Consider the following 19,976-nt stretch of genomic DNA (forward strand, 5'->3'; position numbering starts at 1 on the left):
TTCCCTTCGGAAGCCTCATAGAGGGCGCTCACCAAGTGCTACTCACTGATAGAGGAAGCTCCACTCAAAAACACTCCTCACAGTGCAACTAAAAGGCACAGCGCCACCATCTCAGACTTAATTCTCTTTTCCACGACAGGAGGCGGGGCTAAAGTCCCTCATTCAAATAAAAAACTAGGAGATTTGCATGGGGAATGACCAGTCCTTGCGCTTATTGGCTAATAGCACAGTGGGCGGGGTACATATTACGATCCCGGAGCTCCGCCTACATTAATTTGCATAACGGCCCCGGCGCGTGCAAGGGAGAAGCGGGTTTGTTTTTGAATCTGCGGAGGCGGCGGCAGTGGCAGCGGCGGCGCGGCGACTGAAGCGCGCGAGATTGAGGCGGCAGCGCTGGGGACGGCTGCTCGGGACGGCTCTGTAGGAAGGAACGTGGTTGCCCCCTCCCTCAACTCCCGCCCCCCAAGGTATATGTGAATCCCAAGGGCTGTTCTAAGAACATTTTCTTAAATTACTATTGTATTTCTGAAGACTCAAGACCGCATTATGGCGGCTGCGGGAGTTGTGTTTGCGCCTGCGCGGTTGCGGAGCTGCGGGCGGGCGCTGCATGGGAGCACGTGATCTTGCGGGGTCGGGCTCTAGCTGCAGTTGTGCAGCTGGCGGGGCGGTGGCTGCGCAAGCGCAATATTCATTTTCAAGATCTAATGTTCTTGTTGGACGCCATTTGGGTTCTAGATTTAATTTTCTTCATTCTTGAGGGGTTTCGTTTTGTTACTCTCCAATTCCTACAGTTTCAAGGAAAACGTTTTGTTATGTTGTACTCTTATACCGGCCTTCAACCCCTCTCTTTTTTACTTGATTCTGAGACGCTGTGTATTAAATTTTATGTGAAAATTGTCACTTGTGGTTCTCGGTTGAATTTCACGACTAGGGTATTGTGGGACTAAAGTTTACGTTTAGGGAGATAAAGATCGGCACCTAGTGGTGTTCTCACGGGAAGTGAATTTATTTGAACTGCATTTTTGCAAATACATTTTTAACCCTGTTTTTACCAGTTTGGTTATCAAGCAATGTGCACTATTTACGAAATAGAATTTTAATTTTGGAAATATTGGGACAGTGAAGGAATATAGAAAGTAGTTTAAAGTGAAATCTCAATTGCTCAATTTTTTGTTTTTTAAAAAATTTGATCCCAAGTCAACGAAGTTTTAATTTGAATATTTGTATGCTGAACATCTAAATTTTACATGTTTTCAGTACCTTTGATAAGTTGTCCATTACTGTTTCAGTTAATTATTGTTAACTCTTGAAATTAGTTCATATTCTTTACATTTTGTTTGCGATGATATGTAAGCCATAATACTTGGTAAATTTTGGTGATGAAGAATTTTACAAAGAATATCCAGTTATTGTGGCCTTAATGAAGAAATTGAGTGGACCATCAAAAAAAATGTCGACTTTAAACATATCAACAGTACTGTATATATGCTTATGAGATATAGTCGTGTTTGATTTTTTTAAAATTGTAGATGTGCTTCTGTCTTTTTTTGTTGTTTGTTTCTTTTTTTTTTAATTTTATTTATTTATTTTTTATTCAAAACATTACAAAGATTTCAGAATCACATCGATTACACATCCACATTTTTACATAATACCATAATAGTAACTGTTGTATTCTGCTACCTTTCCTATCCTCTACTATCCCCCCTCCCCTCCCCTCCCATCTTCTCTCTCTACCCCATCTACTGTAATTCATTTTGTTGTTTGTTTCTTAAGATAATTTTTAAGTGACACTGGTTCTAGTTTAAAATGGTAGTGTCACTATATTTAGATCTTACATAACACACCTGGGGGAAGTTATATAAGCTTTGATATGTTTCCCCCTTAGTGTAAATTGCTGCTTATTAGGCTAAAAACTTACAACAGTTTCATAAATTTCATTTGTGGTTCATATGTACAGCATTTGGTTTCTTGGTTCGTTATATGAGCTAAGTTTGAATCATTCTACTGGCAAAATAAGTGGTTATGGCTTTATACTCTTGGTTTGTTAAATGCATCTTTATTACCCAGAACAAATATCTGAAGTATTAACTAGATGTAATTGAAAGGAGTACTTTTGGTTGGTAGATTTTTTTTTAATGATGTCACATGAGATGGAATGGAGTAATAGAAAAGATTTTTCTTTTTTCTCAACAGAATCTTAATTTGTTCTAATGTAATTCGTGGACCTCTGTTGTTTTCTACACAAAATGAAGGCAGTTTTCACTCTTTTATGCTTCTGAGGTGGTTAACTTCCACTCCCTACATGCATTTTATTTCAAGTGTTTTAGAGTTGAAAGTATGTGAGTTTTCTGTGTCTGTATGTATACATAATAGGTTAAGAAAATAACTTTGATCTTAGGGCAAAGGTATAGTTTTTCACTTCCACAAAAATAAAATTCTTTGGTTTATATATTTAAGCTTATGTTTTCTTTTGAATATACAGATGATTGCATCTTGAGTTTATATCGAAGGTCATAAGGGGTACTTGAAGAACGTATACAAGGTAAATATTGATAGGACAGTTTTGCTCATGTTTCTTAGAAGGCATATATAACTATTAATGTAGTAAGATTAATGAATTGTCTGAAGATCAGCTATTTGTTCTTTAATACTGTCAGAAACCAAGCATATTTTGAAATCAGTTTTGTGGTTATGATGCCACAAGATTTTGACGTATAAAGAATATATAAATGTTTAGATTAGCTTCCTTGAGGAATGAACACTTAGCTAGGGAAGTTACTTAAAAATGTCATGCAGTTTTATAAATTTTACGCATAAAATAGTTTAGAAAAAACAGATTTGAATGATTCAGCCGTAAACCATGAAAATTGTATTTTTCTTTATGATTTGAATGTGATGTGTATAAATATTTTTAATGTAGTTATTATGGAACGTTTAGGAAATGTTAAAAATAGTAGCATTTGGAAATAAGCACTCTAAATAGTCTGGTGATTTTGAGGACTGCTTTTTGCATGGTTGATCAACCTATGAATGTCACTTAGCTTTTCATTGGGACCATAATTTAATTCCTACTCTTTTTTTTTTTTTTGTGCAGTGTTGGGCCATGCATGTGCTAAGCACATACTTTACCACTGAGTTCTACCACAGCCCCCCAATTCCTGGTGTTTTAATTTAGTTCTATGAGTATTTCCCCATTTTACTGTTTTCTAAAATGTTCTCATGATAATACCATATTGTGAAAATCCCCCAAATTACCAAATATTCTTTCAGACATGTTTACAAATGGCCACATGTTATTATCAATTTAATAAGAATGTACTGTGATTTATTAAGCTTTTATCTTTTTTGACCATTTTGTTGCTCATTTTTCTATTATAAGTAATGCTATAGTGAACATCCTTCTACATGAGTCATATTCTGTAACTTAGAATATTTCTTTGACATTACAAATTGATAAAACCCTTTGCACAAGTGTTTCCCATATCTCTATCAGGCAGGTGAAAAACATAGTAGTAGCTTACTAACTTTTTTTTTTTTTTAGTACAAGTAATAAGGTTGACCTTTTAAATATATTTGTATTTTCTTATTTTTTGTCAATTAGCCTCTTGCGATCTCCCCGCCCCCCACCACCATGGTGGTTGTTAATGCTTTTTTATTGTTGTTATTGTTGGTAACAGCTGTTTGTGAATGTTAGCCCTCAACTTTTTGTATTTGTTGCAGTAATTTTTAAAATTCCTTTAGTTTTTCACCTTTTAAGTTATTTTTGATTTTATGTGTTTTACATTTTTATTTATTTATTTTTTTTAAAGAGAGAGGGGGTGGGGAGAGGGAGAGAGAGAATTTTTTAGTATTTATTTTTTAGTTTTTGGCGGACACAACATCTTTGTATGTGGTGTTGAGGACCTGGGCCACATGCATGCCAGGCGAGCATGCTACTACTTGAGCCACATCCCCAGCCCCAACATTTTAATTTTACTAATGAAGTTTTACACATAAAGTTTTACATTTCTATTTAGTAAAATTCACTGCTTTTTTCATTTATGACTTCTTTCAGAACTGCTGTGTAGATAAAATGTTACTTATTGTGAGATGAAGTAAATATTCCTTTATTTTGTTAATTACTTCTGGAACTTAAATTTTTTGGAAGTTTTAATGAACTTTTAAAAATACTTTTTAATTTACATGGACATATATATATATATACATATATATGTATTTTCACGTATTGTGTATAAAGGTGGGTTGCTAGGAACTATTTTTTAAAAATGTCCAGTTTTCTCCAAATTTTATGTTGTTGATTAATTACTTGCTTTGGTTGCTTCTCTGATCATAACTTATGTATTATGTTTGAGTGAACAAGTATGTTCATTTTTACTTGAGGTCCATTGGCCCTAGGGGATTCTGTAGATACTAGAGAGTTTCCCAGATTCCTTGCTGTATGCCATTTTGTGTGAGTGTGAGATGTGCATTTTTCTGGGTTAAAACGTTAGCTTTTCAAAGGAATATATAATATAAAATCTAAAAACAGATTAACAACCAATGCTTCAAGAACTTATTTTTAAAGCAGGATTGCATTTTTAAAAAATTTGCAATGGACTATGCATTATATAACTATGTGTTTGTGATGCTATATGCAATACATATTCACTCACAATTCCTGTTCACAATTTTCTTAGCTAATCTTATGTGTTTGGCTTTACAGATGAGTTTTAGATTCATTTGGTTAAAATTTTTAAAATGCCAGTTAATGATTTTGTCCACAATTACATTACATCTATAGGCTGGGATGAGGCTCAGTAGTAGAATGCTTGCCTAGCACGTATGAGACCTTGGGTTCAATCGTCAGCACCACCAAAAAACCAAAACCAAAACAATAACAACAGAATTTATTAATTCTAAATTGGGGTAAATCTTTATATTTATTTTATATTATATTATTTTCTTTATTCAGGAATATGGTATACTTCCTATAACCCCTTACCCCAAAATGTACTGTTTATAGGAGTGTTGGGAAAATTTGTGATACCTATGACTTTTTTTTTTTTTTTTTTTTTTTTTAAGACCCAGGGGCACTTAACCACTGGGCCATATCCCCAGCCCTTTTTATCTTTTAAAATTTTGAGACAGGGTCTCACTAAGTTGCTTTGGGCCTCGCTAAGTTGCTGAGCCTGTCCTCGAACTTGTGATCCTGCCTCAGCCAGTTGCTGGGATTACAAGGTGTCTGCCACCACCTTCCTGGGCTACTATCTATGACTTTTTAATGTTATTTTACTGTTTTCCTGGTGCTGATATGTTAATAGGGATGAGTTATGTGGGGCCATTAGGTCGATATTTGTTTGAAATCTGCATTTAAGATGATGTGACATGAAAGTAATACCAGTATGAAGTTAGAATTTAGAAAAATAGTTTTTAAAATGAAGTATAATAGAATATTTGAACCATAATCTTTGTTTAACAGATTTTTTTTTTTTTTTAATAGTGGAGGAATTTTGATATTATCTGATTCCTTTCTGGCCAAGATGGGGTCTAATCTCACAATAAAGATAAAGATTATTTTACTTTCTTTGACAGCATTTAATTGTTACATTTTTCTCATAAGGATCATTCCCTAATTAGCATGAATTCATTCTCCATTAAATCTCTATGCTGATTGCAGGGACTATTATTTTTTTGGCAGTATGGGGGATTGAACCCAGGGCTTCACACATGCTAGGCAAGTGCTCTAGCATTGAGTTATATCCTTGGCCCTTTCAAATTTATTTTGTGACAGTATCTCACTAAGTTGCTCAGGCTAATCTTGAATTTTCGATCTCCCTGCCTCAGCCTTTTGGAGCATCTGGGATTACACATGTGCCACGTGACCAGCTACAAATATTATTCTTGATTAGTAGTGATGTATTTTATTTGTAATTCTACTTTTTTATCAGAATGGAAAGAGTCAGGTTATTGGGTTGAGGATGTTGCTTAGTAGTAGAGTGCTTGCCTAATTTAGGAATTAGTATTTTCAGAGCTGAATCAGTATTTATAGCATGTTCATTATGGCAATTGATGATCTTGTTAATGATTATGTATCTTAGTGAGGCCCTGTATCCAATCACTGGTAACAAGGGAGAAAAAGAAAAAAGTCAGATTATTGCCAAAATACCAGTTTTATTTTATTGTTAACTTGAAAATTAATGAAATCTTGAAAAGAAGAAATCAAGGAAATAAAGATAGAACTCAAATGTAAAATATTATTGGTTCAAGAAAATGAATCCTGTGTATATATATCAAATGTCAAGATATTGGTTTTTCTTAAGCATTTAATTCTTTTTAATGAAAAATTCCTGTCTTTGGGTCTTTTCATGCAAATTTAATTATAAAGATTTGGATGTTTTACTTTTTTGTGTGACCTTTGGCCTTAGTTGAAAACTTTTCCAAGTTCTGGGAAATTATAATTCTTTATTTTTCAGACATAGAAGAGAAGTAGCAAATTAGAGACAGTACTACTAGATAAATACTTATGGGTATAGGGGCAAGATGATGTCTAGTATTATGCCAGTAAAAGAGGATCATGTTTCAAATGTTATAAATTTAGCAAGAATGTTATAAATTTAGTTGTGAGGCAATTTGGGAATTAGTATTTCCAGAGCTGGATTAGTATTCATAACATGTTCAATGTGGCAGTTGATTATCTTATTAATGATTGTGAATCACAGAGAATATTTAGTTCAACCTATTTAGAAGCAAAGTAGTGTATAATTTTGTTGAGAGGTGTTTTTGTTGTTGCTGTTTTAATGTTGTGAGGCCTATGGAAAATTCATATATTGGCAAAACTAGTTTTTCAAATGTAGGAAGAAGTTTAAGGCCTTTGAGTTCCTAACAGTTGTGGGCATATCATAATTAAAAATTAGGTGATGTTTTAACACTATTTGAACAGATTTCTAAAATATCATTAATTAGCTCTGGGAAGCTATAGTTCTTTTCTCTTTCCTAGAAAACTCAGAGGTTACCCAACCATTAGTGGAGCTTCTGTTTGATAATCCTTACCCATTTGACCCTCTGATGTTTTCTTAGAGAGCCCAAGACCTTAAAAATTATTTTGTAGTATTGTTTCTTTCTTCTCTTTTTTATCTTTAAAACCTTTTATTTATAAACTTTAATTCAGCAAAGGTGTGTATGTGAAGATTGGGGAGACGACATCCCCCTGGAATGGATGAGGGCCACCAGAGTCAGGAGAGAAGCTGGTGACCCAACCAGTCAGGGCCAGTGCACAGGGTTACCATGTAGTATTTCTTAGATTGTGCTGCAGTACACAGAGTAAATAAGGCATTTTAGTTTATTTCTGGCATTTTAGTTTGTTCAAAACAGAAGTGAATTACACAAAATTAAACTTTTGTTTCTTAGTGGAGACAGAGTGAATGCTAGGAAACATTTTCTGTTTAAGAATGAGTGGATCAGGACTACTAGTGCTTATGAGTGTTTCTAGTTTTGAATTTTTGACATTTGGATTTTTGTGTCTTCAAGAGAATGATTGAAGCATCTTGTTGGCCACATTTCAAAAACATATGAAAGTTCTTTTTCTTTCTTTCTTTTTATTTATATATGACATTGGAATGCATTACAATTCTTATTACACATATAGAGCACAATTTTTCATATCTCTGGTTGAATACACAGTATATTCACACCAATTTGTGTCTTTATACCTGTACTTTGGATAATAATGATCATCACATTCCACCATCATTAATAACCCCATGCCCCCTCCCTTCCTCTCCAACCCCTCTGCTCTATCTAGAGTTCATCTGTTCCTCTCATGCTTCCACTCCCTATCCCACTATGAATCAGACTCCTTATATAAAATCTTTACCCCTCACACATCAGATAGAACACTAATCTTTAGGGTATATAAAGAACCCAATAAGTTAAACACCAAAAATAACGAATAACCCAATCAATAAATGGGTCAAGGACCTGAACAGACACTTCTCAGGTGATGATGTACAATCAATCAACAAATACATGAAAAAATGTTCATTATCACTAGCAATTAGAGAAATGCAAATTAAAACCACTCTGAGATTTTATCTCACTCCAGTCAGAATAGCAGCTATTATGCATACAAAGGACAATAAGTGTTGGAGAGGATGTGGGGAAAAACATGTGGAAGTTCTAAGGGTACACACAGATAGTGCTGAAGTTCTAAGGGTACACACAGATAGTGCTTTCCTGAGAATATTTTTATTATATCTATATAAATGTGAAACTGTGGGAAATGAGGATAATATATATAATATATTAACTTTGCATTCTGAAATATTCACTTATTCATGCCTTTAGTTTCATTGTTCAGAATATTATAATAATTGTTCTATTTTGTGTCTAATACCTGAGAATAACTAGCTGTAGACACTTTAGTTAGGAAGAGAAGCCATTTGTGTGATGGTGATATGTGATAGTAGTATTTATGTTTATGTGATCTTTCCCCCCTTTATTTGTGTAGCCCTGTGCTACTTTCAGGAACTACTGTCTTCATTGATACTTAGGAATTATATGTCCATCATTCCATGGTACTTTTATATTCTAATAAGAAATTTGAATTGTCTGTTAGAATAGTGATTCCCAGAACTATCAAAACTATAAAAGGATCTGTCCTTAGGTGAGTAATTCTGAAAGATAATGCCCTCCATTTTGAGGAAATGTAAACCCAGAAAATGAGAAGGGAGTCTAATTTTGAGGACCAGGAGAAAAAGAATTTGATGGAATAATGAATAATTTGAATGCTTCAATTCATTGCAACTGAGGTTTGGAATTTAAGAGTTTTTTTCTGTCTTTTTACCCTTATTAGATAGAATGCCTTAAGAAAGAAATGTAGAAAAGCATAGAAAGGATAAGATCACTTTTGAACTTTGATCTTTAATGGTGGTAAATGTTGTCAGAATCAATTGGATTGAAGGCCAAATTACTATAAGGGACTATGTTACTATTGGTTATTTTTCACAGAATAAGTCTATGGTATATAGATATCTTTTGTCTTAGCATATGGCTTTCATCATTTAACATGGCTTTTGCACATTTACTAGTAGTAAGGGAGAAAGGGCAGTAGGAGTGCATATCATTCATTTGAGAACATGATATAGAAGTGTCACATTTCACTTTGACTCAGGTTTTATGTCTGATAATTTACTCATTGAAACATATTTAGCTAGGAAAGAGAGGCTTGAAACTCTCTAGCTGGATGATCATGTGCACACCTAAATTAGATAAAAAGGAAAACCTCATATTAGTGAACAACTAGCATTTAGTGCTACCTATGGAAGCTGGAAAAGGGGTCTCTCAAAGTAATTCATAATTTGATACAAAAAACTAGTTCTCTGTTTTGAGTTAGGTCCAGTTACAATGTAACATTGTATAACTTCCTTTGTAATGGTATTTTTTGAACTTTGTTTTTTTAATTTGTGGCTGAAATCCCAGCTATTATAAATATTTATGTTATTTGATAGAACTCTTAACCCTCTCTGCCAGCCTTTAGAAACATTAAATAATGATCAGTTAGTTTTCCAAGAACTGGGATTTATTTATTTGGAGCTAAGAATTGAACCTAGAGCCTGTATGTATACTAAGCACATATCACTGAGTTGCACCTCCAGTCTGAGAATTGAAATGTTTAATTTTAAAAATTCAGTTTAGTATTTATGAACCTTGTACTTGCTTAATTTAAAAGGAAGGATTGACTAGGTGCCTGTAATCCCAGCTTCTCCAGAGGTGGACGCAGGACTGGAGGATCACAAGTTCAGGGATGGTCTGGGCAATTTAGCAAGACCTTGTCTTAAAATAAAAAATAAAAAGGGGTCAGTGGTAGCGCGTCTGTGGGCTCTCAATCCCCAGGTCTGGGGGCAAGGAAAAATCAAACAACCAACCAAGAAACAAACAAAAACACGGAAGCTTTCTGTGGAATGTAAGTGAACGATAGTAATTTGTATAGGGCAGAGAAAGTGGAATTCTGTAGGAGGGAATCAAGGAAATCTTAGAGGAATTTTATTTTAAGGAATGAATTAGAATAATATTACTAGTAAAGGATGGAAATTGCACATGATTTTCAGAGGTGAGAAAGAGGGTAGGAGAAGTCTACATAGTTTGAATCTCAAGGGAGAAGAATAGAACTGTACAAATTTAAAACCCAAAATAACACTAAACAGCTCTCTCTGACATAAATCCTTGATTTTTTAATAAGAATCATTGTACCTTTATAATATGCCTAACAAAGGATGTTGTTTTTCTCAGTTCAGTTTTATAACTTTCTTTGCTTTACTTTATATCTCTTTTAAAGACATTTTTTAATTTCCACTTTTATGTCTGTCTGTGTACTTTGTCAGTTTTTTGAGATTAGGAATAATATTTTATTGATTTACCTGACAATTGCCATATTTTAGAGGCAGATTCTAATTCGTTATAATAAGATCTCTATTAAAAGTTAAAATTGCTTTTTACTTTGCCTACCTTAATAGTCAATAAATGTTGCTCATTGAAATAGAATTTCTTAGTTTTAGGTGGAGGTGCAAAAACAGGAAGTAGGATGTTCTGATTCTTTTTTTTTTACATTTAACTCATTATCCACAGAAGTCAGAACTTTTAAAAAGTAGTCAAACAAGTAATTTACTTGAGTGACATTGTTCAACTGATGAATTACCAAAGATTTGACAGGCAGTTTATATGTAAAAATTATAAATAATAAGTTTAAATTTAAATGTAAATCCACTTTTGGGGGAAAAAACCTTCAGTAACTTCAGAAATAGAAGAAAATGAAGAAAACAAGAAAACCCTTTTTCTTATTAGGTTCCTAAAATATGACTCTGAAAATCATTGATTCAAATTAATCTGAATTTGCAGAAAAGATGGAAAAATATATTTTATTTTAAATTTCTATGATTCTTTTCTTCCCCTACCAGATTTAAGTGATTTAAAATTGGAAAATAAATGAACAAACAAAGAAAGGAAGGAAAAAAAAAAGAAAAGGCAAAGAGTTTTCTTAAAGCAAGTTAGTAATATAGTGAAGTAGAAAGAATAAATATCTCCCCGTAGTAATTTTATCAAAATGGGTTTAACTCTACTTTGTAATGTTGTGAGGATTAAATGAGCTTTCATGTATAGAATGCTTAACGTTTGTACTTGACACATTCCTTTTTTCTTGCTTCGTTTCTTTTTGGATCAATTAGTCATTCATGAGTATTTCTTAAGAGGCAACTGTCTTCAGGGAGACCTGCTATACAGGCTGATTTACAGAAAATTTCTAGAGCTAAGCTTTAAATATTTGTTACAATTAGTTTAGAAAAACAGATTTCATAATACCATCCTCTAGTAATGAGTATAAGTATTTAGGCAGTTTTGTGAAGGAGTCCTGTTTAGGACTGACTTATTAAATAAAAAAAGAAACAAGAATTTAAAGAAAAAACCCAAAGATTACTAAGGTCACTAAATTTATAGCAAATCTCTTCATGGTGAAAAAACATCCTTTTTTTTTTTCCTCACATTAATTAGATCTGCAAGATTAGTCACATTTCTTCAGATGGTTGTCATTGCTAAAATTAGGGATGAAGTCATTAATTTTGAGGACTAGATCCACACAGCTATATGCCCCTGTCCCAAAATCTCAGCGTGCAGAATACTTTCCTTTCTTCAACTTCAGTTATAGAACTTGCTGGACATTTTCAATCAAAATTGAGGCAAATTGAATCCGGTGCTGTGGCGTAAACCTGTAATCCCGGTGACTCTGGAGGCTGAGGCAGGAGGATCATGAGTTCAAAGCCAGCCTCAGCAACTTAGTGAGGCTCTAAGCAGCTCATTGAGACCCTGTCTCTAAGAAAACATAAAAAAGGACTGGGAGTGTGGCTAATTACCCCTGGGTTCAGTCCCTGGTACCAAAAGGAGAAAAAAAAAAAAAAAACTGAGGCAAATTGGAGGACAGAGCTCAAGCACCCATAGTCCCAACTACTTAGGCGTCTGAGGCAGGAGGATTGCTTGAGCCTGGAATTGGGGACCAAGCTGTGCAACATAGTAAGACCTCATCTCTCTTTCTCACTTATTTTAATTAAAAGCTTTTTCAGTGCAGGGGCTTGAGCTTGGGACCTCAAACATGTTAGGCAAGTATACCACTGAGCTACATCTCTAGCCTCCATCTCTTAAAAATGAGCCTGGTGCAGTGGTGCACACTTGTGATCTCAGTGGCTTAGAATGCTGAGGCAGGTGGATCATAAGTTCAAAGCCAGCCTCAGCAACTTAGCAAGTCCCTAAGCAATGTAGTGAGACACTGACTTAAAATAAAAAATAAAAAGGGTTGGAGATGTGGCTTAGTGAATAAGTGCTCCTGGGTTCAATTCCTAGTAAACCCTTACTCAAAGATAAATAGATAGATAGATAGATAGATAAAATTAAAGTCAAACAAAATTATTATTTTTCCCATAGCTACCCTTGGGATCAGGCTTCTGCCCTTAATGCACAGATTTGGCCATATAAATTTATTAGTTGGTTTCTGATTTTATTTTGGTGTTTTATTGATCATTTAATTATATACATAGGTATAAATGCAGTGATAACTTCAGAGTAAACTTCTGTCTGGATATTTTGTAAAGTATTATATATCAGCTTGTTTTACTTGATCAGGATCCAAGAGTTTTTTAATTTATCTCAGTGAGTTTTAATCTGCTGTAACTATGATAGTCTGGTATCATGGTTCTCCAAGATTCTTGTATTTACATATTCTTGTATTAACATGTTCCTGTCTTGAAAGGAACTGATATTGTTTATTCCCTTTAAAGCTTAGATTCTAGAAGAAATACTGAATTGATTTCCTGTGAAGATTTAGTAAGCATCATTTCTACATTTGAGATGGAGTTCTTGTTTCTGTTATACCTAATTTAAGAGATTTGTTTTAAAATGTTTCTAGTGTGGCCATGTTACAGATTTAATTTATCCAAATTTTATATTGGTAGGGAGGAAAACATTAAAACTGTATAAACTGATTCATAAGAAGTAAAAAAATATATACTTTATCAGTACTTAATCATTGCTATAAGCAGTTGCTAGACAATGCTAATCAGTATATTCAGTATTTTTCTATAGAATCATTCTAAAATGTTTCTGGTTAACTTAATACCTATATTAGGAACTTTCACAGGATATTTTCCCCCTTGAATTCTGAGGGTGATGCATTAAGATATAACTTAAATTACTATTTATACAATGTATATTTTAAATTGTGGGTTAGAGATAGATTAAGAAGAATATATTTTTCTCTTAAGACCATTAAAATTATTAACTACAGTTAAATCAGTTCAGTTAGCACTTGATAATTCTTGTTTTGTTGATCTTGGGTTAAATAACTGCTTACACAAAGTTTTCTGCTGTGTGTAATAGAACCATGAAAATTCTGATCTATTCCCTTGATGCAATTATTACAGATATTTATTCATGAAGGTAACTCCAGCTTTATACCAAAATGCCTGCTGGCATCATGAATTAGTTATGATGGTTTGATGTAGTTCTTTTTTTCTTTTCGATGTACTTTGAGGTCAAGCCCAGGACTTAATTCATGCTAAACAAGCACTCTACCACTGAGCTACACCCCCAGACCTTTTTAGTATAGTTCTTTACTGAGAATTTTCAGTGTTTATTTAGAGGACACATTTTTTCCTTCAGGTACAGTAACATCAAGAATATTGTGTTTATTTGTTCTCATTGCACCAGTGTAGCTTCTTTGTTCTCTGTGTCTTGTGTACAACTATTATCTTAGAATTTTATTCACCCTTAATTGGGATGTCCTTTACTGCTTTCGCAGGACAGTTGCTTTCCATACCCATGTGTCTTTATTGACTTTTTCTGCCTCTTGGGGGAAAAAGGTTCATATTCTTTAATAGCATTTGGAGAAAGTACATGGGAAGTATGTTTTTAAGACATGTGTGTCTGAAAAATGTCATTGTGGTGTGTTATACTTGACTGATAGTTTGGCTGGGTATAGAACATTAGGTTGACATAAATTTCCTTCAGAATTTTAAAGGCTCTGCTACATCATTTTCTTGCGTCTGTTATCACTATCAGGAAATTGCAATCTACTGCTATTTCTGATTTCTCTCCTTTAGTGGAAGTTTGAGAATTTATTAATTACCTCTTGTGTTCTGAAATTTCATTGTAGCATGCCCTAGTTTGGATTTATTCCATTTCCTGATATTTATTGGACTTTACTGGTCTCTCGCTTCCTTGTGTCCTTTTTTCTTTTTTTGTTTTCTGGGGGCCTCACCTGCAGTAAGCAAGTGCTCTGCTGAGCTACTTCATGGGTCCTGAAATGTTTTCTTAGCTACTTCACAGGTCCTGAAATGTTTTCTTGTGATTTCATTGGTAATGTTTTTTCTTCTGCCATTCTGTCATTCCAATTCGATGGTTTGGACCCTCCAACTCTATTTTTTCCTCCTATTTTTCTCTTTTTGTTCTGGCACATTTCAACTTTATGATGTAGTTGTTCTGTTGAGTTTTTCATTTCTGTTATCATGTTTCTCTATCAATTTCTATTTTTTATTTCTTGTCTATAGTACTCTGTTCTTAACTGGGGTACAACATTTTTTTCTATCTATTAATGTTTATTGAAGTTTTTTTTTTTTCCTCTCGTGTATTTTATTTAAAATTTTTTTTTTTTTTTTTTTTGTCTGCCCTCCATGTGACACACTTTTCTCAGTGGCTTTCTTCCTTTGCTGATTGCATAAGGTAATGTGGAAGACTAAAAGTTGAGTGAAATATCTAAGTTCAGCAGTTTTGAAATTTTCTATGAGATGATCCAGGTAGATGTCCTAACTAAACAAATGAAACTTGTATTTACCAAATGCATGTCTATCAAATGTAGTGAAATTTTCTTTAGGTTCTATGGAATTTTCAGTAATTTGCATATGTATAGTTTTCTAGTGTGGTATATAAAAAATGTAGTACTTGACTAGAATTAATTCCCTTGTGGTTTTCTTTTTTCCTCATTACTACATGTGTACTCTTGGCAAATGAGTATTCTTTGGATATAGAAATTAGAGATTGTAGCACTCTATCTTTAACATGGTTTTTGGAAAAGAAATGTGAAACATGCTAGTTTTTAATTAGGAAGAGATAAAACATTGGATAATCTTGGAAATATTTACCTAACATGAGAATTTTTTTCCAAATATGTATGTTTTTACAAATGAAATGATTGGGCTTATAACAACAGTCCTAATCTAAAATTTCTGATAAAGATTATTTGTGGTATTATATGATCAAGGTGTGTGCTGTTTATAAATAGTAAAGTTTAAAAGTAGGTAATTATATTTTTATAGTATTCCATAGACTCTTCAGAGATTAACTATTTTATGCACATAGGTGCTCCAGTGTAGTGCCTATAAAAACACTAAAAACTGAAAAGTGCTCTACAAAAGGTATTTTGGATTCTGTAGTATGGAGGCTTTTATATCATAACTAAAAAATTTGACTACTATATAAATATAAGAACACAGACTCTAAAAATGAAGATTCTTAAAAATGTAGGACTGGGTTTATAGCTCAGTGGTATAGTGCTTGCCTAGCACATGTGAGGCACTGAGTTGGATCCTTAGCACCACTTAAAATAAGTAAAATAAAGGTGTTGTATCCATTTACAACAACAACAAAAATTTTTTTAAAATGTAGAAATTTCTAAGATTTTTGTGGTAGAAACAAAAGCACTGTGAATTAATTTCAATTTTCCACCCTTTGAGCAAATACTCGTTCACACTGTGACCAGAGATTGGATAAAGAAATGATTTCTGTTCTTAAAGAAAGATGTAAGTAATTTTAATGTGGTAAGTGTGGTATGAATGAACAATTTTGAGAGAACCTGGTTTGTGGAGTGGTCATAGTAAGGAATAAGAAGAGGAATGTTAGTGATAATTTAGGTTGAATCATTAATAGGATTTACTAGGTGAACTAGGATAGTTTTCTTTGGAACAGAGTGTGAAAAGTGTTGGCACTGACACCAGTCACCTGAATAGAAGCCTACCATTTTCTCTTCTTGTTACCATAAGACAGAAACAGAACCAACATATGACCAGGTAGATAACTCTGGGTTGGGTCTGAGTGTAGTCTGTATTATATTTCAGCTTTTAGTTGTTTTTTGAAGCTAGTCTCATAGCGGGTTTCTGCTACCACTAATTGGTGATTAAACCTGTTAGGATTGGTATGAGAATTGACATAGTGTTTATAAAATATGTTCATCATATAGCTCTAAATATTTTGGGAGTTTATAACAGTTCTGCCCTTCAATTAAATTTATATTCCAATGCTACAGTAATATTTATCTGTTCAAATCTTTCCCCTTTTATCAACATTTACTTTTAGTGAGTAGATTTTGCTTAAGCTATCCTCCGAGAATCAGTCATATTTTTGAAGAATTAATTTGGCTTATATCAAGTATAACTTTTTTCCCCGATATGGTCCTTAAAATAGTTCTTACATTTATTATCTAGTTTGCCTCATGGAAAATGAATAAAGACTTTTTAAAGCTTAGTGATTTATTTGGTTTCTTTCTTTCTTTCTTTCTTTCTTTTTTTTTTTTTGTGGGGGGAAAGATATTGGGGATCCTTCAAACCCAAGGCCTTGTGCATGCTAGGACAGTGCTATATCCCCGGCCCTAAAACTGAGTTATTTTTAAAAACAAAAAAACAACAACAAAAAAACCCTTTTATTATGGAAGCTTCCAAATACAGAAATAGAGTGGAATAATGTGCCTGTCACTGAGTTTGAATGATTTATCATTTCATGGGGCCAGTCTCCTTTTTGCTATATTCCTACCACTCTTACTATATTCTTAGAAAGTTTTAGTTTTATACATTTAATGATGTATAAAATAACACAGGATGGCTAAATTTCAGGTAGACCAAGGAAGAATGAAGGAAAATGTGTATTCCATAGCTGATGGGAACTGTCAAACAAACAGGTTCTTTTTAGTGAATTTGGCCTTTTCTTGATGGCTATGTTACTGCCAAGCCACAATTTTGAGGACGCTTTCAAATTTGCCTGTTAATGTTCTCACATTCAGACTGGCTTTTACCCTTTTGTGCTCCCTGTTTTTTCTTCTTAGTGTCTATATTCTGTTTGCTTTTTCCTAGCATTAAAATGTTGGGAGGTCTGTGGCAGGGCATGAAATATAATTTGCCTTGGGACCAAACACTTAACCTGGGGATGTATTTATGATCATCTAGACTACCAAAGAGAAGACATTTTTTATTCTTATGGTACATTATTCAAAGTAAACTTTTGTTTCCATCTTAGTTCTAAAGACTCTATTGACAAGATTTCAAAAATTTGATGGTAAGATCTAGCTATTCTGCTGGATTTGAGCACTTGAGGCTTTAGATTCTGTGGAGAAATCTTTTTAATTTGCTTTCTATAAATTGAAATTAACTTGATCAAATGATTAGGGTTTAAAGAACTTGATTTTTCAGAAATTATAAAATTGAAACTCTTTATGATTAAAGAACAAAAGATTTTTTTTTTTTTTTAAAGGTGGGGGGCCTTGAGCAGGGTTTGACTTTTTTTTTTTTTCTGGACTGAAATGGAGGCTTTCTTTCAGGCGAATTCCCTGATGTTTGCTCTGTGTGATTTGGCTCTATCTCTGTAACTGCTAATATGTGGCATGGACTTCAGGTTGTTTGGGATCTGGATGTGCACAAAGTCTGTTGCAAGCCCGGATTCACAGACAGTATGTTACAAACCTGGCTTGCTGCCTCTGTTTTCTTTTCTGTGTCCTGAGTAGCTGCATTGTTTGTTGCAGTATATGCATTGCCTGTTGTGTGTGTTCAGTTTCCTGCAGACTGACAAAGTGGGAGGGGCTTTGTTTGATACATAGCTGGGTTTTCACTGTGAGTTCTTGAGTGCACATTGCAGCCATCTTAATTACACTTTTGTGCAACTGAGACTGTGCAGCTGTCTCAAAATGGCTGCTAACCTAGTCTTTGTAGCTGCTTAGGCAGCAAGTATGTCAGTGAGGAGACTTGTCACATACATCAGGACCAGAGGTAAGAACCAATTACTCTTTTCTTTAACAGTCTAATTAAAAATCATTTGAATTTAAATGAATTTATATAGGAAGGCAAACTTACAGCTTGCTTGCTTAAAAAGTTGAAATGTTTACTAGAACTATAAGCCTATATTATGGAAACATTACATAGGATGGTGAGGTCAAAGGTTAAATTTCTGTAATTTCCTACAATTTTATATTCTGTCATTGTCAGAACATTTAATTACCATAGTAGTGCTTTTTTGGCCTGATTAACTTAATTCTCCTATATTGGATATTTTGGTTAGTTTGATATTTATTTGTAGAAATTGAAACAATATATTATCTGAACAGGTTTTTAAAAAACAGAAGTCTAAATAAACCATGCAAAGGGTACTCTTTTTTTTTTCCCCTGTGTATGTGGGGGTTATTGCTTGGAAACTTTCAGGAAGAATGGTTATTCTCTATATAAATCTTAGAAAAATATTTTAATACTCTTAATTAAATCTTTTTGAAAAAACTTCATTATGGGTCCCAAATCTTTCTTATCATACTGTCTCCTCTGAGATCCAAAACTCTTCACATTCCTAATAGTGTTTCACTTTTTTCTTCATAGTACTTTTTGATTTAATTGACATTTAGATTCAGATTTAGAATTTAGGAATAAGGTTACATCTAAGCCTGGATACCTTTTTACTTTATGTGTAGTGTATTTTAATGCCATTATAGCTGGAGTAAATAATTGTTTTAATTAACTGATGATATTATGCCTATTTAAAAGTACTATAATTCAGTAATTTTGTAAATGTGGTTTCAGAAGTTTCAGAAAGCATTCTCAGTATTGTTCTGAAGTAGAACCGTTTATTGAGATACTTACTCCAAGGCTCTGTGGTTACCCAAAAAGGTGGGAGAATGAAATTCTTATTCATGTAATATTTCATATAGCAGAACGTTTATACTTTAAGCAGTACTTAAATCACAGTATTTACTAGATTTTTTTCTGTTAATTCAAATAGTATAGTATTCTCCTGTGACATTGTCAGTGGATCATTATGAATATATCCCTGACTAATATGACATAGAACAGTAAGTCTGAACTTTCAAGATAGAGCAACTTTCTAAAAACAACATTTTGCAAATTAAGTTCTTACAGAGGACCCTAATAAATAAAAAAGGGTTAATGTCATATTTTCTTGTTGTACTTTTCTTTTATTGTATAAATTTATAACATCATAAGTATATTTAATAAAATGAAGATAGTTACACAGTTATGAAAACACTTCAAATTAGGTCATATATGATAATTATAACATTGATAGTTCCATTTAACTCATTTATTAGTAATTCACTGTGGAAATTCAGTTTGAAAATCAGACTGTATCTATGTTCTGTTTTGATTTTCATGAAGGTAGACTATAAGACTATATTTATAAGACTTAATAGGTTAAGGTTGCTGCCTTATCACAAACTTGTTTTTTTTTTTTATTGTTACTTGTTAGTTTTTTTAATTGTTAGTTAGAGAAAACTAAAAATAAAAAAATTCAATATATGTAAGGTAGCCTGTTCATTCTTTCAGTAAAGTCTTGCCCTGTAGTATGTTTGAAACATAAATATTCTGTGACCTTAATCACTTTCATTTTCATGCTTATAGTATCAATAGCTTACTGTCTTAGTTGCAGAGGTGGAGGGCAGGAAATATAAATTTTAGTATTTAAAATATGTATATTTTAAAAATTACATAATGCAAGTGACCTTCTTGGTTTGGTATTCTCTAATGCTGGAGAAACCCTGACTAGGCTAAAATTACGGAGCAATTTATGTTGGTTTTCAGAGTGGGACATAGAGAAATTTTAGTGATCCACTTCTTTTGCCTTCTATTGCTGACTATAAAATTTGCTCCCACCTTTCATAAGATTATTACTTGTACGTGGGGAAACACTAGCACTCT

General features: G+C 33.3%; 1 protein-coding gene across 5 annotated transcripts in view; it reads left to right on the forward strand.

Annotated features, from left to right (window-relative positions):
- The first annotated feature begins 328 nt into the window (after nucleotides 1–328).
- Atf7ip (activating transcription factor 7 interacting protein) overlaps nucleotides 329–19,976 on the forward strand; it is a 106,277-nt gene continuing 86,629 nt past the window's right edge. For 2 of the 5 annotated variants that reach the window (XM_076854141.1, XM_076854142.1), the window contains exon 1: nucleotides 329–467. The gene's annotated coding sequence lies outside the window, so the exon portion shown is untranslated. Of the gene's footprint in view, nucleotides 468–17,982; nucleotides 18,048–19,976 lie in introns of those variants that run through there. The other 3 variants (XM_076854144.1, XM_076854143.1, XM_076854140.1) reach the window with 3 other exon arrangements.

The sequence above is a fragment of the Callospermophilus lateralis genome, chromosome 4 (genome assembly GCF_048772815.1).
Source record: "Callospermophilus lateralis isolate mCalLat2 chromosome 4, mCalLat2.hap1, whole genome shotgun sequence".
Taxonomy (NCBI): domain Eukaryota; kingdom Metazoa; phylum Chordata; class Mammalia; order Rodentia; family Sciuridae; genus Callospermophilus; species Callospermophilus lateralis.